This window comes from Notamacropus eugenii, chromosome X (assembly GCF_028372415.1).
Source record: "Notamacropus eugenii isolate mMacEug1 chromosome X, mMacEug1.pri_v2, whole genome shotgun sequence".
NCBI lineage: Eukaryota > Metazoa > Chordata > Mammalia > Diprotodontia > Macropodidae > Notamacropus > Notamacropus eugenii.
In genome coordinates this window covers 441,467-466,451 of record NC_092879.1, presented here as the reverse complement: position 1 = coordinate 466,451, position 24,985 = coordinate 441,467, and the positions used below count along the sequence as shown (strand labels likewise).

Sequence of the window (24,985 nt, the reverse complement as noted above, 5' to 3'; positions counted from 1 at the left end):
AAAATGAGGCACAATTATAAAGGATGCAGGCATTTATTAAGCACCTACTATATGCCAGGCACTTTATACTTACTTCATTTGATCATCACAACAATCCTATAAGGTGGATACTATTAATATCCCCATTTTACAGATGATGAAACTGAGGCAGAGGTTAATTGTTTTGCCCAGGGTCAAAGAAGTCCCAGGCTTGGATCTGAACTCAGGTCTTCCTGACTCCAGACCCAGGGATCTATGTCCTAGGTCACCTAGCAGTCACTTTTTACTTAAGAAGTAACGAGAGGAAATTTCTCATCTTATTTATTAGTAGCTCTTGAAGGAATTCCCAGAAGAGAAGTTCTAAAATGGAATTTGATCTGAGAAGAGTATAGCCTCCCAGTGTGGGAACTTTGAAGGGAACAATGCTCATTTGACTGTATATGTTCTGAGAGGTTTGTTTAATATAAGCACATGCAGACCTGCCCTACAACTGTTACTTTTACTTTCTTGCTGTACCTTGAATAAACAATGCTCTCATTTTCTTTTAAAAGAACATCACTTTAAAATGATCTCTGCCTTTTCAAAATAAATCATTTTTTCTTTATCAGTCTGCAGCTGATTTTTTGGGATTCCCCATGGCAGATAGGCTGCAGGATAAGTCCTAATGTTATTGGAATAATGATCTTGGATCTCCCTCGTTTCAGTGGGTCCATAAGTTTAGGTATGTGGGACTGTAGAGGGCAAACCTGGCCTGGACTAGAGTACAATAGTGAAAAGAATGGTTTTTAAATACCTGGATTTTGCTCAATACAATGCTACAGAGATGAGCTTTAAACCCTTCAAATAAAAAGATAATGCAACTTATTTAAAATTAGGAATTATTAATGCTACTTCAAAGTATGGCATCCTTCAGAATGGGAGGAACACCATAGCCCATCTACTAACAATTTCTAAAATTAAAACTTTCATCAGCATAAATTTTTTCATATTGCAGAAAGCTTAAAAAGACCATTTGTGGATGCGATCTAAGCAATACCCGTGTATGACAAGCTACTCTTTTCTTGGGCTTTTGCTGTGTCCCTTCTCTCATCACTAAAGAAACCCACAGAGCATGTATGTGAAATATAGTGCAGTATTCTTTTTCTAATCAATAAATGAACTAATATACCAGTGGCCAGGTATTCACTAGCAATGTGAAAGACTGAGAAAGGACAACTTCAGGAAGGAAACATAGCTTTTAATATTTTAAGATCATAATGAAAATAAAATCAAGAACTGATTTTTAAAGGCATGAAAGCCATTTTTAGAGAATTTAGAATCAAACACAATGAAAATGAACAGAAGTTTAAGATGGTGGTGATTGTGAAAGAGAAACTAAAGAGATGTTCTTTAAAAAGAGCAGAGACTCAGCTGCAATGTGAACTCTAAGACAGCTCTTTTGGTAGCACTATTATCAGTGAGGCCTCAAATCACAAGTTTACACTGAATGTCAACATTTTGTCTCGGGATAACCCTGCAGTATATTAGTGGTAGCAGTGTTAGGTGATGTGTACATTAACCTCTGGAGATGAAATGTGAAATTGAGGAGGCCTCCACTGTGGGACTGAGGTGCTCAGGTCCAAGTTAAAGATTCCATTTCACTTTCCATTAAAGAAGTGCTTTGGTTTAGCCTTCTCCATTCGCTGTTGCATGCTTATTAGCTAAGTCAATCAACTCTTTCTGGTCATTGAACTACAGATATTTGCTTTTTAAGGTTTTGAAAATGATTTCTGTTTTTGTTTTGCTCTCTTTCCTCTCTGTCTGTCTTTGTCTCTCTCATAACAAAGGAAAACAGTTTAGGACTGACAGCTATGCAGCAGTCCCTACCAGCAGTTTACCACCTCTCTCCTGAGGGGAGTGAAATGTGCGTTTGACCATTAGTTTTCTGGAACCAAGGTCAGACTTGTAATTTAGTGCTGTTTTTATTCACATCAGGACACTGATTAGGTTCTGCAATTTACAATACTGAGGAATGCCCACGGAAATCAGATCCATTGAAATCTATTCTCCTATTGTGGTTTCTTTGCTCTGCATCAGCTCATCTAAGTCTTCCCATACTTCTCTGAGGTCCTCATCCTTGTGGGTTGTTGTGGCAGTCATACACCACAACTTCTTCAGACATTTCCCAGTCAATGGACACCCACTTTGTTTCCTTTTTTTTTTTTCCTAAAGAGTTCTCCTATGAATATTTTTATGTTAATGGAACCTAGGAAGTTCAACTACAGTACCTTTGGACTTGGAGGTAATTTTAACTTGTGAGACACAACAAAACAGAAAGGCAAACTGAGCTACTTTATTTTTACTTTTAAAGTCTTTTGCAGGCAAATCACCTGTTTTTTATCAGCTTACTTGAGGCCCTGCATAATGCAGTGGAATGTGAACCTTTCTTTCCCTGCACTTGAATAAGAACATTAATGAACTCAAAAATCTGCTACTTGATTCCTGAATTTTTACTCAGACTTTCACCTGTTTGTAATTAGCCTCTGAGATACCATACTAGTTTTCTAGATTTTTGTCAAAGTTAACAGGTTACAACATCACTACTTTTTGAAAAGGTAAAGAGAATGTTCATAGTTTGAAGGTGTCTATCTGCTGAGGGCAAGACTTTTGATAACAGTAATTATGATTGTAAACAATGTGGCCCTTGTGTGGCTCTTACTGAATTAATCTTACAGTCCTTTCAAAGTTTTCCAGAAAGTTATACAACTTTTATAAATACGAAAATTTCAAATGAGAAAAAAAGATAACATAGACATTAAATGAATATCATCTAACAATTGTATCTCTTGGACCACAACTAAAGGTCCTTTTTAAAAAGAGAGAAACAAGGAAATCCAAAAAGTTTAAGTACGAATCTATTGATCTATTCATCCATCCATTTTTCTATCTATCTCTTTATCTGACTGTTTCTTCCTGTCCATCCATCCATTAGTCCATCAATCTATCTATTTATGTAGTTGGATACCTAGACTTTCCCTGTAGGCAAGGAAAGATGCTAGGATCTGGCAGTATGGACTGCATACCTTCTAATAATAGGATGGAGCACCCCTATACACATTTATTCTTTTGGCAAATGCTTATTAAGTGTCTAAAATAAAAATTAGTACCCATACCATCAGCCGGATAAACATATGAGAGAAGAGACCGTCAGAGTGAAGCAGAGGTGTAGGCTTTATTCTGGATATAAGCTACATGTCAGCATGCAGGGTGAGTTCTCCCCGTGGGAGCCTCCTTCTCCTTCCCGAGGAGAAAGGAAAATACAACAACCACACCCCTCTCAGGCTTTCCTGTCTCCATTTAAGCCCTCCCAGCTGCATAGTTCACTCCTGGACCGTGCATCCTCTCAGCCCCTTAGCCAATTAACCACAGGTGTGCTCAGACCACAGACCTATCTCAAGGGTGGGATGCTCTCCCCAGCAAGTTTCCACTGAGAAGAGGTGGAAAACAAGATAACTCGAGTCTCACTCCCTCAATTCCCAGCTGTTCTCCAGGGGGCCTTGTGAGAGCTCGGCGGTTTCAAGAAGCCCTCACCTTTACCTGACGCGAGACCGTTCTCGTGAAAACTGAGCTTGAGCCTTAACACTATCTATCTATTTATCTGACTGTTTCTTCCTGTCCATCCATCCATTAGTCCATCAATCTATCTATTTGTGTAGTTGGATACCTAGATTTTCCCTGTAGGCCAGGAAAGATACTAGGATCTGGCAGTATGGACTGAATACCTTCTTATAATAGCATGGAGCACCCCTTTCCACATTTATTCTTTAGGCAAATGCTTATTAAGTGTCTAAAATAAAAATTAGTACCCATACCATACAAATTATTCTCAAAAATTGAGAAAGAAAGCACTGCACAAGAATCGTATTATGAGACAAACGGACTGCTAATACATAATCCATGGAAGGATAAAACACACATGAATTAGATGCTGATATCATTCATGAAAATTGATTCAAAACTTTAAATAAAATCCTGTAAAACAAACTGCAGTCAATCACCCAAGAAGTCATTCATTATGACCAAGTTGGATTTATACCAGGGATGCAAGGATGGATAAACATTAGGAAGACACTCAAAACACTTCATCATAGTCAAAATAAAAATAACCTAAGTCACATGATTATCTCACTACATGAAGAAAAAGGCTTTAACAAAGTACAAGACTCACGTGTGCTATAAACCCTACAGAAAAGAGGCATGGAGGGATATTTTTTAAATACCGTAAAAAGGGTCTAAAACCAAAAGCAATGATTATAAGCAATGCAGACACACCAGAACCTTTTCAAAAAGGATGGGACTAAAACAAGGATATCCACCCTCTCCTCTGTGCTGTTTGATATTGTTGTGGAATTGTTAGCAACAGCAAGAAGACAAGAAAAGGAAATTGAAAGCCTACTCTGTTATATACTATTTGTCATAATGCTTTCTGGAAGATGGGGGGGAATTGGGTTAAACCTTGATGGTGTAAAAAACTTAAGACTTCAGTGAAATTTTATTTAAAAAGGAGCTTGAGAGCCCTTATCAGAGGAACAACATGAGTAATTGTTCTCAAAAGTTTCAGTACCTTGAATGAGACATTGCCGGTCCTTGGAACTAAGAATTATTTGATTGCCGTACTGGGGTCTGTGAAAATAGACAGAAATACCAAGACATGGGCCTATTACTAGCACACTTGGAAAGACTTTTAGTGTTCATTCAATCATACACCCACTTGGTCTGTTTGCAGGCATGGGCTGTCTTCACACTTTTGACAGGTTAGTGGCAGCTGGGTGAGTCAGTGAATAAAGCCCTGAGAATGGGGTCAAATTAGGCCTCACACACTTTCAGGCTGTGTGGCCCCAGGTCACTTAACTCATCCTTTGCCTCCATGACCTCAAATTAAATTAATGGGGATAATAACAGCATCTATCTCCCTGGGTGGTTGTGAGGATCAAGTGACATGACTGATTAGCATGGTGCCAGGCACACAGTAGCTACTATAGAAGATGATGATGAGAGAGGGGCAATATTTTCACATCCTTCCATGGTGCAAGTGTGTTTTTAGGCCCAGGTTTAAACAGGTGAAGTCATGCAAATTGATTATCAACTCATGAGCCTAAGAGTGACAGTAATGAGGAGACCATGTCTCAAATATGCTGTTGTTGTAATATGTTGAATAGTATTGAACAGGCAGCAAAAAACGTCTTATATATTTCTCAGCTTGTGAATTCACCTCCATCAAAGAGATAGACACCTTTGCTCAAAAAGTATTCACATTAACACAAGGATAATTAAAGATTATAAGAACCTTCAAATTTAAAGCATTTAATTAGGAAAGAATTATTTCTTAGAGAAAGACTGGAACAGCAATTGCATGATAAAGTCTGTCTTTCTTAAATTCTTCAGTATCAGGAAATGTGAAAATGAATTAAATTATTGAAACAAGTTCAACCTGAACTTCTAGAACAAGTGGTCTTGGATTGAATATTTCTTCAAAACATCCGGTCTATAGTGACATCGTTTCACCATCATGATGACAGAGTAAGCCTGATTTGACTCTAATCTACAAAGACAAAGGTTCCTGGCAATTTATCTATCTGTGATTGGAGAGGCAGTGTAGTTCATCATTGCTCAGCACTCCTCTCCCTCAAGATAATTCTAGCTGAGTGCTTCCCTTCCTCATGTGGAAAGAGTTTCTGTACTGAAAGTGCACCAACCCTCCCACAGCTAAAGTGTAGACCAAGACTGAACACAGCACACTAGAAAAGGAGTTGTCTCCTTTCTTTCTTGTCAAAGAAATAGGGCATCTTGTTCGTGGTCCCCTCTCATCAACGGATCCTGCTTCTTCTTGCCCACATCTCAAACCCAAGTCTAAACTAGAATCTGGGTTGTTAGGGAAAGTAGCCTTGGTGGAAAGAAATTGGCTCTGGGCTGGAGCCAGAGGACTGGGTTTGAGGGCTGGTCTGACTAGGGCTTGCTCAACTGGGCAAGGCACTTAACTTTCCTGGACCTCAGCTTCTCATTTGAGAAATTGAGGGTTGGGGAGGAAGAAGTAGGCTACATGTACTCCCCTATAGTTCTGAATCTATGGTCCAGTGGGAGAGCCCCAGGCTGAGACAGCAGGGAAAGGATTGGAAACTAGGTCTTCCCTACAGCAAGTCCATTGCCACACACTGCCTTTTCATGCAGGTAAAGGGCTGCACAAATCGAAGACCAGATCTAGCTAAGGGAGAGAGGGTGAGGGTCTCAGATTCCTGGGGGTTTTGACTGTGACTACTCAGCCCAGTCACCTTGCGGGTTGCTACTCTCCTGATGCAAGTCCAATCCAGTTACCTTGAACAGCACCTGGAGGAACCCAGAAAACAGGGGGAGAGAACATAATAAAGCCTACCTTTCATAGCTCCATGTTCTGAGGAGGTGAGTCACTGGGAACTTTAAAGTCACCTTCAGAAAAGGAGATCTCTGGAGGATTCCAAATAGATCCTGACCCTCCCACTAGTTCCAACTCCATTGCCACCTACCTGTACCCAGATAGGGAAAGGCTTCATGTGATGTGGAGCCTAGAAGAAGGTCACAATTCCAGGAGGCAGGGGAATGGACTGAAAAGAGGAAAGAAGGGAGGGGGAGGAAGAGGGAGGAGAAAGAGGGAGATGAATGGAAGGGGAAAGTGGGAGTTGGAAAAGGGTACATGGAAGAGAAGGGACAAGAGGGGGAAAAGATGTAGGGAAGAGAAGGAACAGGTGGAGGGAAAAGAGGAGAAAAGGAGTGAAAATGGAGGGAAATAAAAGCAGATGGGAGGAAGGAAGAGGGATGAGGTAAGAGAAAGGGGAGGGGGAACAGAAATGGAGTGAGGGAAGGGAGATAGGAGGGAGGGAGGAGTCAGACTATCACATCCCCAGGCTCCAGGCCCCAACTTCTCACTCACCAGCTTCACAGTACCTGGGGCACATGGGCACCTGTCTCACCCATTCATTCTCTTTCTCCTGGTTCTGGCTCGTCTCTGCTCCCACTCTGCAGAGCATGCACCGTGCAGTGGCTTCCACTGCAGTCACTCATTCATCTTCCAATCAGCACCACTCCCCCTCTCCCATCCAAGACACAGGAGGAGAAGGACACAGAACTAGAGACCCTGGCAGCATCTCCTCGACAACCAGAGAAGATACATGAGTCTGTAGATGAATGGAAAGGGCTGGAGACAGAAAGACTGAAGATGATCGTAACAGTAACAGCTTGCATTGATGGAACCCCAAGGCTGGCAAACTATCCTTTCCATACCTGATATCACAGGACCCTCACAACCACCCCCTTCAATAGGAACTCCTGGTATGGTTGCCTGTCTCATTTCCCAGAAGAGAAAACTGAAGCTCGTAGACCTACCTGGGATCTCATGACTAGTAAGCCCTGGAGCTGAGATGTGAGCTTAATTCTTCCTGCCTCTGACAAGGTCAGCACTCAGAAAGGAGGGGGAAGGGGACCAAGCCAAGGTGCGAGAACCCATCTTGCACAGGTAGAGGGATTTGATAAGGTGAGGAGTCATGAGACAAGCAGGAGAGGGGAGAAAATCACTGTAGTTAATGAGAAATTTTGAGGAGTGGAGAAAGAGAACCAAAGAAAGTGCAGTTAGATGCCCTCAATCCCCTGAGTGAAGGAGGGGGCTAAGACCACAAGTGACAGTCTGTGTAGGGTGTCCCATGCCTTGGTTGAGGGCTTGAGAAGACAGGGAAAGATTTGGAACAGTCATCAGGGGAAATGACGCCTACTCAGACCTCCCCACAATTTGATTGTTTTCTTACTCTTCAGGCATCGCTTAAATAGTGACTGTACACTGTACACATACCCAATAACCTGGACAAACTCTACCAGTGTGTATGCCAGGCCTGTTTGATTTTAGATTCCCTTGCCTCTTTTACAATGTAGGAAGCACATACAAAGAGAGATCTCCATGATTTGTCAAAGCACATATTATTACACTGAAACAAAAAAATGAGTGTCATTCAGGCAAGCAACTTATTCAGCAAGGCCCGTAGTTGCAAGAACAAATCGGGCCCAAGGCTCTCAGCAGCACAAGAGGGCCTGAATCCTCTTTTCTATGGGGCTAATATACAATTTGGAGAGTGACAATCAGGATTAACGATTACGCCTCCTGGTTTCTTATTGGTAGAGGAATTCTGGAGACATTCAGGTGAAGGGTAGAGAGGTATTCTTGTGGTGGGGTGACAGTAGGGAGGGGGAGTAAACCTGTGCCATCTCCAAAATCAGGTGACTTACATGGAGTTGAAACTTAACTTCAGAAAATGGTGTTTGAAAAACAAAATATGGCTACTTATGCTATTTTTAATGTCACAATACAGGGAATACTTGGCAGAGCTGAGACTTAAGACCAAGTATGATGTGTACAAGTCCAGACTCTTCCTTTGCCTTGGACTGTCTCTTGTTAAGAAAAAGAGAGAAGAGAGCCTGAGACTCAGTTTCTTCATTTGCGAAATGCAGTAGGTCAGAATGCCAGAAATTCCTATTTAACAGGGTGGTCGTGGGGCTTCCATGAGATCAAGTACGAAAAGGACAACTTTACCAACCTTTTGACTTCCATAAATGTCAGGCTCTAGTGTTATTGTCACCTTCAGTCTTTCACTGGCATGGCTACAGTCTCAAGTGTCCCCTGTTCTTAAAAAAAGCCTTTCCTTCTACCCTGAGCAAGCCAAAATCATGAAAATCTTGTCTATGCCTGAGGCCTCTATGTAGGCAATAGCCAGAATCTCCTCATCTTGTCTATGCCTGAGGCCTCTATGTAGGCAATAGCCAGAATCTCCTCATCTCTTTGCCATCTGGGTCCCAATCCCATGACCCTAATCAAAGTGCTCTCTCCCCCATCTATAACTTCCAACTAAACAAAAGCAGTGACCTTCTTTTCTTTCTTTTTCTAAAAATAAATAAATAAATAAATAACTAATTAATTTTCAATATTCACTTCCATAAGTTTTAAATTTTCTCTGCCTCTCTCCCCTTCCCAACATGGTGTGTAATCAGAAGTGGTGGGGGCGGAGCCAAAATGGCGGAGTAGAAAGACGCACATACCCTACTTCTGAACACACTGCCCATAAAATATCTGTAAAAAAAAGAACCACTGGCGAATTCTGGAGAAGCAGAAGCCACAGAACAATGGAGCGGAGGAGATTTCTGCTCCAGAGAGCCTGAAAACCTCTCGCAAAAGGTCCCTCGTGGCCCGGACCTGGAGCAGAGCCCAAGCCTACCTCAGCGGCGTGGCGTGGAAAGGAGTGGATCCGAGCAGGCTTCAGGGATGGAATCTCCAGCAGCCACGCGGGTCCCCCACCCACAGGTGACAAGGGTCGGTGAGAGGGTCTCTTCGGGGGGTTGAGAGGGGTGTGGGGTGCCCCCATAACTCAAGCCCCCTCGAGAGGCAGCAGCGGAGGTGGGAGCAGACAGGGGCTCCCCAAGCAGGCAGGAGCCCAGATCCATTGTTGAAGGTCTCTGCATAAACCCCCTGAGGGAACTGAGTCTGTGAGGAGGCCCTGCCCTGACCTGAGCACCTGAACTTAATCTCACACTGAATAGCAGCCACGCCCCTGCCAAAAGCCCTGAGGATGGGAAGAAGCATTTGAATCTCAGACCCCAAGCCCTGGCTAGGCGTATCTAGAGGTGAGGTGGGGGTGGAGAGGACACTCAGAAGTCAAGTCATTGGCTGGGAAAATGCCTAGAAAAGGGGGAAAAAATAAGACTATAGAAGGATACTTTCTTGGTGAACAGGCATTTCTTCCCTTCCTTTCTGATGAGGAAGAACAATGCTTACCATGAGGGAAAGACACAGAAGTCAAGGCTTCCATATCCCAGCCCACTCAATGGGCTCAGGCCATGGAAGAGCTCAAAAAGGATTTTGAAAATCAAGTTAGAGAGGTGGAGGAAAAACTAGGAAGAGAAATGAGTGACATGCAAGCAAAGCATGAAAAACATGTAAACACCCTGTTAAAGGAGACCCAAAAAAAATGCTGAAGAAAATAACACCTTGAAAAATAGGCTAACTCAATTGGCAAAAGAGGTTCAAAAAGCCAATGAGGAGAAGAATGCTTTCAAAAGCAGAATTAGCCAAATGGAAAAGGAGATTCAAAAGCTCACTGAAGAAAATAGTTCTTTTCAAAATTAGAATGGAACAGATGGAGGCTAATGACTTTATGAGAAACCAAGAAATCACAAAACAAAACCAAAAGAATGAAAAAATGGAAGATAATGTGAAATATATCATTGGAAAAACACCTGACCTGGAAAATAGATCCAGGAGAGACAATTTAAAAATTATGGGGCTACCTGAAAGCCTTGATCAAAAAAAGAGCCTAGACATCATCTTTCATGAAATTATCAAGGAAAACTGCCCTAATATTCTAGAACCAGAGGGCAAAATAAATATTGAAAGCATCCACAGATCACCACCTGAAAAAGATCCAAAAAGAGAAACTCCTAGGAACATTGTGGCCAAATTCCAGAGTTCCCAGGTCAAGGAGAAAATATTGCAAGCAGCTAGACAGAAACAATTCAAGTATTGTGGAAATGCAATCAGGATAACACAAGATCTAGCAGCTTCTACATCAAGGGATCGAAGGGCATGGAAATAGGATATTCCAGAAGTCAAAGGAACTAGGACTAAAACCAAGAATCACCTACCCAGCAAAACTGAGTATAATACTTCAGGGGAAAAATTGGTCTTTCAATGGAATAGAGGACTTTCAAGCATTCTTGATGAAAAGACCAGAGCTGAAAAGAAAATTTGACTTTCAAACACAAGAATGAAGAGAAGCATGAAAAGGTGAACAGCAAAGAGAAGTCATAAGGGACTTATAAAAGTTGAATTGTTTACATTCCTACATGGAAAGACAATATTTGTAACTCTTGAAACTATTCAGTATCTGGGTACTGGGTGGGATTACACACACACACATGCACATGCACACGCACACGCACACACACATAGAGACAGAGTGTGCAGAGTGAATTGAAGAGGATGGGATCATATCTTTAAAGAAATGAAATCAAGCAGTGAGAGAGAAATATATGGGAGGAGAAAGGGAGAAATGGAATGGGGCAAATTATCTCTCATAAAAGAGGCAAGCAAAAGACTTTTTTAGTTTAGGGAAAAAGAGGGGAGGTGAGAGAAAAACATGAAGAACTTTTCCCTCATTTTGAAAAAGCCATTTCCCTGATTCAGGGATCAGTTACTGCCTGGTGCTGTGCTCCTATCCACTCCAACTGTAGCTGCTCACCCTTTTCCTGCGATGCACCCTGGAGCTGTTTGCATCTCTTCATTAAATATTTTACATCATGGATGACAAGAACAGAACTATCAGAGGATCTCAAAAATCCCACGTTTTCACTTCCCTGAATTTGATGAAATAACCAGTAATAATGGCTGTGAAAGGAAAGCAGCTTAATTCCTTCACAGAGCAGGGAAGACGAAGGACAACAACCACCACCATTCACCTGCACAGCTGGGCTGCCTCTTCATTCTTCCCCATTCAATGTCCAATCAGTTACTAATTCCTGTCATTCCAATCCTTTTACTATCTCTGCAGGGTGGGTCCCTCTTTTCAAGCCCAGTACTACCACAATTACTTCAAACTGTTTTTCTCAACTAGAAAATAATCATGTAATTCTAACTCAGTATTGGATCACTCCACCCATCCACTACCACCAGCTCTACACTCATGTTGAGCAAAGCTGGAGAAATGCAAAATGGAGAAGTGGAAAAATGAGTGTTCAATGAAACAGAGGACTTTCAAGCATTCCTGATGCGAAGACCAGAGCTGAACAGAAAATTTGACCTTCAAATGCATGACTCAAAAGAAGCATAAAAAGTCAAACAGAAAAGGGAAATCATAAGGGACTTACTAAGATTAAACTGTTTACATTCCTACATGTGAAGATGATATGTGTAACTCCTAAGGCCTTTCTCAATAGTAGGATAGTTAGAAGGAGTAGACAGAAGGCACAGGAGTGAGTTGAACACGAACGGATAATATGTAAAAAAATAAAATTAAGGGATGAGAATGGAGTGGACTGGAAGAAGGAGAAGGGGAGAGGTAGAATGGGGTAAATTACCTTACATAAAAGAAGCAAGGGAAAGCTTTTACAGTGGAGGGGAAGAGGGGGGGAATTGAGGGGGGAGTCAGCGAACCTTACTCTCATCAGAATTGACTCAAAGAGGGAATACCGTACACGCTGAACTGGGTACAGCAATCAATCTTACCCTACAGGAAAGTGTGAGGGAAAGAGGATAACAGAAGGTGGGTGGTGTGATAAAAGGAGGGCAGATTGGGGGAGGGGGTGGTCAAAAGTAAAATATTTTTGATGAGGCACAGGATGAAAAGGAGAGCAGGAATAGCATTAATGAGGAGGGAATAGGATGGAGGGAAATTCAGTTATTAACAGTAACTGTGAAAAATTGGAAGCAGTTTTCTGTGATAAAGGCCCCATTTCTCAAACGTATAGAAAACTGAGTCAAATGCATAAAAATAAGAGCCAATCCCTAATTGATAAATGATAAAAAGATATGATCACTTTTCACATGAACTATTCAAACCTATATACAGGCATATGAAAATACTTTAAAATTCACTGTTGATTAGAGAAAGGCAAATGAAAACCTCATATATATGAGTAATACCTCATAACTATCAGATTGGCTAATAAGTCAGAAAAGGGAAATGACAAATATTGGAGGGAATGGGGACAAAATGACACATCAATGGACTTCTGGTGAAGTTGTGAACTGATTCAACCATTCTGTAGAGCAATTTGGAAATATACCCAATAAAACCATGAATGCCCATTGACCTAACAATACCACTCCTAGGTCTGTATCCCAAAACAGGTGAAAAACAAAAAGAAAAAAGCACCTGTATGTACTCAAATATTTATAGCAACTCTTTCCTGGGGGCAAAGGATCAGGACCTAAGGGGATGTCTACGAACTGGGGAGTGGCTGAACAAGTTGTGGCATGTGGTTAAGATGCAATAGTATTGTACTATCAGAAATGATGAAGAAGATGCTCTCAGAAGAATATGGAAACGCTTGAATGGACTGATGGAAAGTGAAATGTACTGTGTGCAAAATTACAGCAATACTGTCAGATGATCAGGTGTCAGTGAGTTAGCTATTCTCAGCAATACAATGATCCAAGAAAACTCTGCAGGACTTATGCTGAAAAATGCTGTCCATTCCCAAAGAAAGGAATGATGGTGTCTGAATCCAGAACGAAGCATACTTATTTGTTTTATACTTTCTGTATTTTTCTTGAGTTTTTTTCCTTGTCTACGATTTTCACAACATGACTATGAGGGATACGTTTTGCATGACTACACATGCATAACCTATATAGAATTGTTTGCCTTTTCAATGAGGGGAGGTGGGGAAAGAAGAAGGGAGACAATTTGGAACACAAAGTTTTACAAACGAACGCTAAAAATTGCTTTTGCGGGTAACTGGAGGACAATAAAATGCCGAACAAAGAAAAAGAAAAAAGTTATGACATTTCACTCTTTGAAATTATTAAACCATCAAAGGAAGTTAAATAAATTTTAGGCATTGTTTTATTTTTCAGTATTAGATTACTAATAAAATGTTTAATTTTTAAAAATCTAGAGCTGAATAGAGAATTTGACTTTCAAATGCAAGACTGGAGAGACGCACATAAAGGTAAATAGGAAAGGGAAATCACAACGGACTTATTATGATTAAACTATTTACCTTCCTGCACTGGATGATGACACTTGTGACTCATAAGAAATTTCTCACCATGAGGGCACTTAGGAGTGTACACAGACAAAGAGCAGAGGTGTGAGTTCAATATGAAGGAATGACACCTAAAAAACGAAATTAAGGAGTGAGAAAGAGGAGTGCACTGGAAGAAAGAGAAAGGAAGAAGTGGAATGGGGTAAATTATCTAACATAAAAGAGTCAAGAAAGAGCTTCTACAATGGAGTGGAAGATGAAGGGGGAGGTGGTGGGTAACACTTGTACCTTTTTCTCTTCAGAATTGCCTTAAAAAGAGAATAACATACAGACACAATGGATTTAGAAATCTGTGTTAACGTACAGAAAAGTACGAGGGGAAGGGAATAAGAGAAGGAGAGGGTTGATAGAAGGGAGGGCAGATTGGGGGAGGGGGTAGTCAGAAGCAAAACCTTTTTGAAGAGTGACAGGGTGAAAGGAGAGAGAGAAACAAGGGGGGAAATAGGATGGAGAGAAATACGGTTAGCAAACATAACTGGTTAAAATATATTCTTGAAGCCAAGTTACTCTTATAAAGATATCCTTTCTCAAATATATAGAGAAATACGGCAACTGTGCATGAATAAGAACCATTCTTCACCACATAAATGATGAAGAAATATGACCAGTCAGTTTTCAGATGACATAATCAAAGCTGTGTATATCCATGAGAGAAAAAAATACTCAAAATCACTATTGCGTGGAGAAACGCAAAATAAAAACTATGAGGTACTACCTCATCTGCAATAGATTGACTCATAGGTCAGAAAAAAAAAAAAACACTTGCGGAGGGGTTGTGGGAAAACTGAGACATGAATACACTGCTGGTGGAGTTTTGAACAGATTCAACCATTCTGTAGAGTAATTTGGTACTATGCCCGATAAAACCAGGCATACCATTGATCCAGGAAAGCCACAATTAGCTCTGTATTCCAAAAGACATTTTTGAAAAAGGAAAACAAGAACGACCAAGATATATCAGAATATTTATAACACCTCTTTTTTTTTTTTTTTTTTTTTTTGGTGAGAAAATATTGGAAACGGAGGGGATGAACATCAACTGGCGAATGACTGATTAGGTTGTGGTATATGATTGTGATAGAATACAGTGATAAGAAATGATGATCAGGATGGTCTCAGAAAAACATAGAAAGATTTACGTGAACTAATGCAAAGTGAAATGAGTAATACCAGGAGAACAAGGTACACAGTAACAGCTACCTCAGGAGATGGTCATCTCTAAACGATTTAGCTATTCTCAGCAATATGAATGTTCAAGACAACTCTGAAGGACTTATGATGAAAAATGCTGTCCATCCCCAGAGAAAGAAGTGATGGTGTCTGACTAGAATTTAAGGTATACTTTTTAAACTTTATTTATCTTGAGAGATTTTTTGGTCTATGTGTTATTTACAATATGACTACTATAGAAATATGCTTTGTACGACTAAACATGTATTACCTATATTCAATCGCTCGCCTGCTCAGTTGTGGGGTGGGGGTTGAGAGGGATGAAAGGAGAGAATTTGGAACTCAAAGTTTTAAAAATGAATGTTAAAATTTTTTTTTACATGTAATTGGTGAAATATAAATTGCTAAATAAATATTAAAACAACACCAAGAACATAAGTGGACCATTCCACAGACCCTTTACATAATGTGAATTTACTCAGGGATGTGGAAAAGGACAGGAGAGAGGCAGGAGGGGACTGCACTCCTGTGGAGAGGGGATTCGTACATGGTTCAAGGACACATGGAGGTTGGGCTCAAAGAAGCAAGTGCAGGAGGAGAAACACATGGCTGGTGGGATCAGCCACATGAGGGCCTGGCTGGAACTGAAAAGAACATCCCCCCGGGGGGGTGGGGGGGGGTGGAGATGGAAACAGTCAGTAGAGGAGAGGTCACATGCAATGGAGAGCAGGGAAAGACACATAATACCCCAACAGGAATGGACAAAAACAAATAAAAAATGCTACAATGCAGTGACCAGACTCTCGGGAGGGTGGGCAGACTGAAAATAAGGTCTCCTCTCTCACCACTGGTGATCTCAAGCCAAGTCCCAATTCTGCAGTGGTGGTGGCCATCTCTTTGCAGGTCTGTTCTTCTGCTTTCACTTGGAGGATTGTTTTTTCAGCTTTTCTTTCGGGAGTGGGGTGTGTGGTAGGTGGCCACAGAGCACCAAGTTGAGGGACAGGAGCAGAAAGATATCCCAATATATTATGGTAAAGTTTACATGGGGTTTTTTGGGGGAATGCTGATAAAGTCCAATTTGTATAATGTGAATTTACAGAAAGCAACATGTGTCTGTACTCTTTTCTATTCCCATTCGGTTTTCTCCAGAGGTCTTTCACATCTAAGCTTTCTACAATTCTATTACTCTTCTTAACTTCTTTCTTAATCATTTTATCGTTAGCTTTATCTAGTTCTCAGAGGGAAAGGTGAGCTCCCCAGTACTAAAGTTTGACTATTTCTTCCTATAATTCATTTAACTTTTCCCTTAAGAATCTGAATCTTATGCCATTACCCAAATACATGCTCACTATTGATATTACTTCATTGTCTGTCGTTTCTTTGAACAAGAGGTGGTTCCCCTGCTTGCCCCTTTTAATAGGGATATTTGTGCTTTTTCTTTTTCTGATATCATGGTTGCTACCCATCCAATTTTTACTTCCACTGAGGTATAAGAGTTTCTGCTCCAGCCCCCTATTTTAACGCTCTAATTATCTCTTGGTTTCAAGTGTGTCTCTTGTTTAAAAAAAACAAATATATTTTTGGATACTGGTTTCTAATCCATTTTGCTATCTGCTTCCATTTTATGAGTGAGTTCATCCCAATTACACAATTAGGATTGCTGATTATGAATTTCCCTCCATCCCATTTCCTTCATTCTCTCCTACTCTCTCGCTCTCTCTTTTTATTTTGCCCCTAATGTATTTTCTGTTTTGCAGATGAACACTGTATTCGTTTATCAACCTATCCTCTTATCGCCACTTTTTCTTTCTCTTTTCTCATTCACTTACTTACTTCTAAAGTAAAATAGATTTTTATGACCAATTGATTAAGTATATATAGATACAGATATAAACAAAGATATAGATATTTTCCCTTTTTGAAACAATTTAGATGTGACTGAGATTGGCCACTGGCCACTCCCCCCTACCATTTTCGCTCCAGGGTAAAAGCTTTTCCTTGCACACAGATTTTATGTGAAATCGCTCCCCTCATTCTTTCTCTCCTGTCTGCCTTCTCTCTGGACATCCATATTTCTCCCCTATCCATTTATTGCACATCATCCCAAACTAACTGATTCACTTCCTAAACCTCTTTCAGTGTACCTGCTCTAAGAAGGATAATATTCTTAAAAGAGAAGAGTATCAACTTTCCTTATAAAAAAGTACAGTTTAAACTTATTGAGTTGCTTATGATTTTTCTTTCAAATTTATATATTAATGCCTGTTTTGAATCTTGTATTTGAAAGTCACATTTTCTCTTCAGCTCTTGTCTGTTCATCAGGAATACTTTAAAGGCTTCTATTTCATTAATTATCCATTTTTTTTTCCATTGATGTGTTTTCCCAGAGAGAAAACCTGTAGTAACTGGAATATTCTCAGAAAGAGTGCCCCCTGCCACAAGAATCTTTGCCTCTGAGTACTCTGCTGATACATGTGTTTCCCCAGAGAGTAAGCCCGTAGTAACTGGAATGTTCCTAGAGAGAGCGTCTCCTGCCACAATTATCTTTTCCTCTGTGTACTAATGTTGACTGTTTCCCTTCCCCCCCCCCCCCCAAAAAATACCATTTGTCACATGGCATGGCTCTCAGGAAGGAGGAGAGGGAGAAGGAGAGATACATGGGACATCATGACATAAGACACAGAAAACACCAAAAAAAAAAAAAAAAGATTTTAAATGAGGTCAGTGGTCTAAATTGTATTGATGGAGAGGTGAGAAGGGAAAAGAAAGGGTTTTGGACTTGCTAAGTGATTCCTTCCACCACTGAAGCCTGAGGATCAGGGCTTGGCCTGAGATCTCCCGTGCTGAGAGCACAGTTTTGGCTCCTCTGTCCATTTATCCCCATGTCTGGCATCCAGGCGTCTGTCTTCTGTCCATCCACTCGAGGGTACAATGTGTCTTTCTTAAGTCCATGCGTCACCTCTCCTCTTCTGTGGGTGGCCATGTCCGGCCTCCACATGTCTGTACCCTGCCTTCTCTTCCTCTCAGTTCTGGTCAGGACATCATGTGGCCGGCCTGGAGACACACTGGCTGAAAGAGGGGACCTCAGCTGCATCTTTCACTTGGAGGTGGGACTCGAGCTGACCAGGCTCCCAGGTTCCTGAGGGCAGGCTGCTAGGGCTGGGGGCAGGGGGCAGCAGCTGAACTCAGCTTGAGGTTGTGGAGGGTGGGTTCCTTTACAGAAACTGGGAGAGGGAGGACAAAGAGGGAAAGGGGAGGTCGAGGAAGGGCTGTCCTGGGCTCCACAAAAGGGAAGAAAGCACGGGAGCTGCAGGAGTCTCCCCATATTAGCAGCTCCTGAATGAGGCATGGATTCCTCCTATCCCCCAGAGCAGAGGAGGAAAGGGGGGCGGGGCCTGGGGAAGGGGCCAGGCACAGCCTCTTTTCTCCAGGCAGGAGGAGACCAAGATCAGGCCAGACTGGGAGGGACAGCACAACACCCAAGGAAGAAGTGACTCTGCTCCCCCTGTTTGTGTGTGGGTGCCCCAGTCTAAATCCTATGTCATATAAACTGGACAAGAGGCAGCCACCCTCTCCTTTCTGCCTCAGTCTCCTGTACCACGGGACTTCATACATTTCTTTCTGAAACTATTTCAGATTTGGGGCTTTATTCAATCCAACACCAGGCCTCCTGCCACTACTGAATTGGCGGACATGGCCACCCACAGAAGAGGACAGGCGACACATGGACTGAGGAAAGACACATAGCACCCCCGAGTGAATTAGCATAGTGGAGAGACACCTGGAATTTGAGTCACAAGACCTAGACTAGAGGAATCGCTGGCCTCAAAGCCACATGTAGCCTTTGGACTGAGTTCACGTTTTACAGAACAAATCCTTTTATTACAGGATTTGTTCTGTGAAGTTTCGATTAAGTGAAAGGGTCACACTTGAGGACCTAGAAGGCCACATGTGGCCTCGAGAGAGGCTGTAGGTTCCCCACCCCTGACTTACACTAAAGGTCTACACTACCCACTGCGTCACCACAGGCAAACCACTTAAACTCTGTAAACCACAGTTCTCATATCTGTAAAACAGTGGTGATAATAATACCTAGGGTAAGTGAATTACAGTGTGGTTGCACCGTTCAAAGGTGATGTTTCCAAAGGACTTTTCAAACCACGACACCACATAGAAGTGTTCATCATTACTATCATTATTATCACTCCCATTCATCTCTTAGTCTTTTTGATGGAGTTTACATTTCATGCTACTGATTCTTTTCCACTTAACGTTCTTCAGATAACTGCACAAAATTACTGTCTATTCTATCTCAATCAAAGTACTGGAATGGAAACTCACCTGCTGCAGGCTCCAGGAATATATCTTTAAGAATACTCTAGGAGACAAGACTGTGGTGTCCCATGTTCCTCATGGCGTTCGCATGTGGTTTGCAGGTCTTCCCCTAGGTCTATGTACATGTTAAGCTTTACATCCAGGCTGTTTGGACAATAGTAACACTTAGTATGCTATTAAAAATATCGTTCATGAATGTTTACGTATCACAGATAAGATAGGAAATGGGGACGATAGATTTGTTCCAAGACAATGTAACGGTTAGAGTACAATTAATTTTGGAATTCCCAAGGATATCCTGAGTTCTCCACTTGTCATATTTCACTTGTGAAAAATATAAGGCTTCTGATAGATAATTCCAACCACCAGTTCATGTCTTGCTAAGTGTTCATTAAGTACTAATACCTTTCACACTTCATTGAAGAGATGCTCAGTTTCTAACACTTCCCTCCACAGTCTGTGCTGACTGCAAAATCTGGGCTCCTGAAGCTGAATTTATAAAATCTCCTGACAACGACCTGATGTGGCATTTCCTTCAGAAAACCCCTCAATTCCTATCAACAAACACATATGACAAGCATGTTTTCGATAGTTCTCTGTGCCGGGGGGCTGTGTCTATCTCTTCGTCATCACCATCCAAGCAGACTCAAAGCTAGCAGGTAGACAAGGTTATGAAACTCCATTGCATCTGATGCTTACCTTCTTCAGGAAGGCAGACTCCACTGGGAAATCAAGTCCCATTTCCCATCAGAGAAAGCTCCTGGAAAGCCTGCAGGAAAGTACAACTGATCAGTGGGGAACTGCTTCAAGGGAAGCGAAAACTGATCCCTTGGGTCATAATCCACATTACTTCAAAAATGAACAACTTACACTTTCATGGTATTCTGCTCTCACTAAATGACTCCAATTGAAGAACAAGTCAAAAGCTTGATAGTGGCTTGTAGGAGGAGAAGAAAGGAGCCATCATCTAAACAACACGTTTGACAACCCATGGGGCAGAGAAGGACAAACTGCGAAGAGCATACCTTACTGGATAAAAGGACAAGAATTTGGCTTCACATGCTTGGAACCTCTTCTACGGCAATTGTTCTCCATCCAGCTGCCTGACAGTTAGAATTCACCACAATAATATGAGACAGAGGAACAGAAGAATAAATGCATCAAATGGTGGAATAGCTTCCTTCAGGTCTGAGAAAAACTACCACAAATTATGTGAAGTCGTGCCGAGTGACGTGAGTAGAAACAGTAGAACACTGGACACAATAACAGCAATATTGTGTGTCGACTAATTTTGAGAGGCTTAACCCTTCTTACCAATACAAGGATTTAAAGCAACTCACAAAGTCTCATGACTGAAAATGCAATTCATATCAAGCCAAAGATCTCGAGGTGGAATGAAGATCAAAATAGACTGTTGGTTCTCTCTTTCGTTTTGTTTCTCCCTTCCTTATTGACATTCCTACCATTGCTTCTAATTTTTCTTTGCAGCATGACTGATGTGCCAATATGTTTCTTCTGAAGTTATGGATGATATCACATGGCCCATCATCTTGAGGTGTGGGAGTGGGGAGCACAAAATTTAGAACTCAAAATTTTGTGGAAGTTAAAGTTGCAAAGGAAAAATGAATACCCTTAAAAAAGAAGTCAACGAGCTGTCTTCAACACAGTGTTTACTACAGGAAGGGGTGTCAGATTCCATGCCTCTGTGGAATGTAGATAGGTCACTGTGGAAAGAAAACACGATCGCACATGACCAAACATGGAGGACAGTAGGACTCTCTCTTTGCCACTGATATACACGTGAGGCCTTGGAAGGCATGCCTCTCATATCTAGCTGCTATCAAAGGAGTGGTGGAATGTCTTTCCATCTACAAGGCTCCCGACTGGGAGATTGACTGAAGTGAAGACTGCTCAGAAGACATGGTCTTGCTTCCACGCAATTTGAAGCATGCAGAGAGAGAGCTGCAAAGCTGATTTTTGTTTCCTCATGTCACAGGAAGTGTCTGGATGCTCTGAGCACAAGCCCATTTCCTTGAGCTGGCCTGTGCCTTCTGCACATTGCGATGAACTTCTCTATATTTGGGGAAGCAAAATTTTTTGAATGGCAGAAATTGGCCTTCAGTGCCATTGTATGGGAGAAGCTGCTTGGCCAGAATATGCATCAGGTGATCACCCCTCTTTCATCTTACCTTAACACGCTGTGGACACCACAGCGACCCAGAATTCAGAGCTCAACGTACATCTTCTCTGCCATCTTATGAAGGGCCCCCATTCATTTAACAAGGGGGAGAATACTCTGTCAACCGTTAGTCAATTCCAAGCGTGACAAAGATGTAAGAATTGTACAGCATGGAGAAATGCCTGTGCGTGGAAAAGAAAGGAACAAAGGATTATCAGGGCGAATGGCTTATGTTCCAGAAGATATGCATTTCTTATCATTGATATCATTTCTATCCCTATCCTTCACAGAGTGCTCAACTGAAAATACCCATATCTGTCCTTCTCCCAGATCACCACATCCTGAACTTCCAAAAGTTGTATCCTGAAGGAAGGCCTCTGGCAGGCAATCAAGCCCATAGGAAATCCCAGCTGATTCAGTCCACAGCCCTACCCAATCCATATTCTTCCATCCAAAGCAGTAGTGATTACTCTCCATCTTCCACATCTCAGCATTGAAAAAGTCCAGTGTGGGTACCCGAAGCACACATGGGTCCCTGTCTCGTGTGGATATCCTAGAGTTAATGGGCAGTCCCCAGGTCCTAATCCTCCCTCAAAGTATTCTACTCTCAGACACCTTCACATCCAAATGAGAAGCCCAGTGAAATAACTCAGATTTGCTGCATTTCGGTTGCATGGCCATACGGACCTCGTCCCCACCAATCAATTCAAGGGCACTCATTTGGCTTCCCACGGAGAAATGGGAGACCTTCTCCTCACATAAGAAGGGAAAGCTTGCCTATTGGAACCCAAGGAGATGTCAAGGAGTACGTGCTCACTGAAGGCACACACAGAAAGATGGGAGAAAAGTTTGAAAGGAGAATTGCAATCACCACTCTGCATCCAGGAGGGTTGTACCATTCTGATTTGTCTATCGCTTGGTCATCACCATCCAAGCAGACTCAACGTTAGCAGGTAGACAAGGTTCTGAAAGTCCATTCCATCTGATGCTTACCTTCTTCAGGGAGGCAGCCTCCACTGCGAAAGCAGGTCCCATTCCCCATCAGAGAACGCTTTTTGTAAACCTGGAGGAAAGTATATCTCATCAGTGGGGCATTGCTTCAAAGGAAGCGAAATCTCATCTCCTGGGGCATAATCCATATTAATTTCAAATGGAGAACCTACACTTTCATGGTATTCTTCTCTCACTAAATGACTCGAAGTGAAAGAGAAGTTAAAAGCCTGATTGTGGCTTGGAGGAGGAGAAAACGGAGCCGTAATGTCAACAAGATATTTGACAACCCATGGGGTAAAGAAGGACAAACTGTAAATAGCATAACTTACTGGATGAAAGGACAAGGCCTTGAGTTCACCTGCTTGGAACCTCATCTACGGCAATTGTTCTCTATCCAGCTGCCTCACACGTAGAATCCACCACAGTAATATTAGAGTGGGGAACAGAAGAAGAAATGCACCAAATGGTGGAAGAGCTTACTTGAGATCTGAGAAAAACTACAACAAATTTTGTGAAGTCATGACGAGTGACGTGAGTAGAAACATTAGAACACTGGACACCATAACAACAACATTGTGTGTCGACTTATTTGGATAGGCTAACCTCTTCTTACCAATACAAGGATTTAAAGCAACTCACAAAGGCTCATGACTGAAAATCCAATCCACATCAAGCCAAAGATCTCGAGTTCAATGCAGATCGCAATAGACTTTTGCTTCTCTCTTTCATTTTGTTTCTCCCTTCCTTTCTACCCTTCATCCCATTGCTTCTAATATTTCTTTGCAGTATGACTGATGTGCCAATATGTTTCTTCTGAAGTTATGGACGATATCACATGGCCCATCATATTGAGGTGTGGGATGGGGAAGCACAAAATTTACAACTCAAAATTTTATGGAAGCTAAAGTTGCAAAGGAAAAATGTATACCTTTAAAAAAGAAATGAACGAGCTGTCTTCAACACAGTGTTTACTGCTGGAAGCAGCGTCAGATTGCATGTGTTTGTGGAATGTAGATAGGTCACTGTGCAAAGAAGACACGATTGCACATGACCAAAAGTGGAGGACAGTGGGACTCTCTCTTTGCCACTGATACACACATGAGGCCTTGCCAATGCATGCCTCTCGTATCTAACTGCTATCAATGAAGTGGTGGAATACGTTTCCATTTAGAAGGTTCCCAACTGGGAGGCTGACTGAAGTGAAGACTGCTCAGATGACATGGACTTGCTTCCACGCAATTTGAAGGATGCAGAGAGAGAGTTGCAAAGCTGATTTTTGCTTCCTCATGTCACAGGGAGTCTCTGGATGCTCTGAGCTCAAGCCCATTTCCTTGAACTGGCCTGTGCCTTCTGCACATTGCAATGAACTTTTCTATGTTTGGGGAAGCAAAACTTTTTGAATGGCAGAAACTGGCCTTCAGTGCCATTGTATGGGAGAAGCTGCTTGGCCAGAATATGCATCAGGTGATCACCCCTCCTTCGTCTTACCTTAACACGCTGTGGACACCACAGCGACCCACAATTGAGAGCTCAACATACATCTTCTCTGCCATCTTATGAAGGGCCCCCATTCATTTAACAAGGGGGAGCATGCTCTGTCAACCGTTAGTCAATTCCAAGTGTGACAAAGATGTAGGAGTTGTATAGTATCGTGAAATACCTGTGCGTGGAAAAGAAAGCAACGAACGATTATCAGGGCCAATGGCTAAACTTCCAGACGATACGCATTTCTTATCGTTGGTATCACTTCTATCCCTATCCTTCACAGAGGGCTCAACAGAAAATACCCATATCTGTCCTTCTCCCAGATCAGCACAGCCTGAACTTAAAAATTTTGTCTTCTGAAGCAAGGCTTATGGCAGGTATTCAAGCCCATAGGAAATTCCAGCTGATTCAGTCCACAACCGTTCCCATTCCATATTCTTCTATTCACTGCAGTAGTGATTACTCCCCATTCCCACATCTCAGCATTGAACAAGTCCAGTGTGGGTACTCGAAGCACAGATGGGTCCTTCTCTAGTGTGGATATGCTAGAATTAATTGCGAGTCCCTTGGTTCTAATCCTCCCTCAAAGTATTATACTCTGAGACACCTTCACATCCATATTAGGAGCTCAGAAAAATAACTCAGATTTGCTGCATTTCAATTACATGGCCATATAGACCTTGCCCCCACCAGTCAATTCAAGGGCACTCATTTGGCTTCCCAGGGACAAAGTGGAGACTTTCTCCTCCCATGACAAGGAAAGGCTTGCCTATTGGAACCCAAGGAGAAGTCAAGGAGTACCTGCTCACTCAAGGCACGCACAGAAATATGGTTGAAAAGACTGAAAGGGAGAATTGCAATCAACACTCTGCATCCAAGAGGTTTGTACCAGTCTGCTTTGTCTATCCTTTGGTCATCACCATCCAAGCGACTCAACGTTAGCAGGTAGACAAGGTTCTGAAACTCCATTCCATCTGATGCTTACCTTCTTCAGGGAGGCAGCCTCCACTGCGAAAGCAGGTCCCATTC

General features: G+C 41.9%; 1 long non-coding RNA gene across 17 annotated transcripts in view; it reads right to left on the bottom strand.

Annotated features, from left to right (window-relative positions):
* The window catches only part of LOC140516072 (uncharacterized), a 40,129-nt gene extending 15,144 nt beyond the window's left edge, over window positions 1-24,985 (bottom strand). For 8 of the 17 annotated variants that reach the window (XR_011971266.1, XR_011971265.1, XR_011971263.1 and 5 more), the window contains exons 1-5: window positions 24,942-24,985; window positions 22,801-24,131; window positions 22,472-22,541; window positions 19,999-21,660; window positions 19,306-19,443 (exon numbers count right to left, since the gene is read on the bottom strand). This is a non-coding gene — a long non-coding RNA (uncharacterized lncRNA). The other 9 variants (XR_011971278.1, XR_011971267.1, XR_011971271.1 and 6 more) reach the window with 9 other exon arrangements.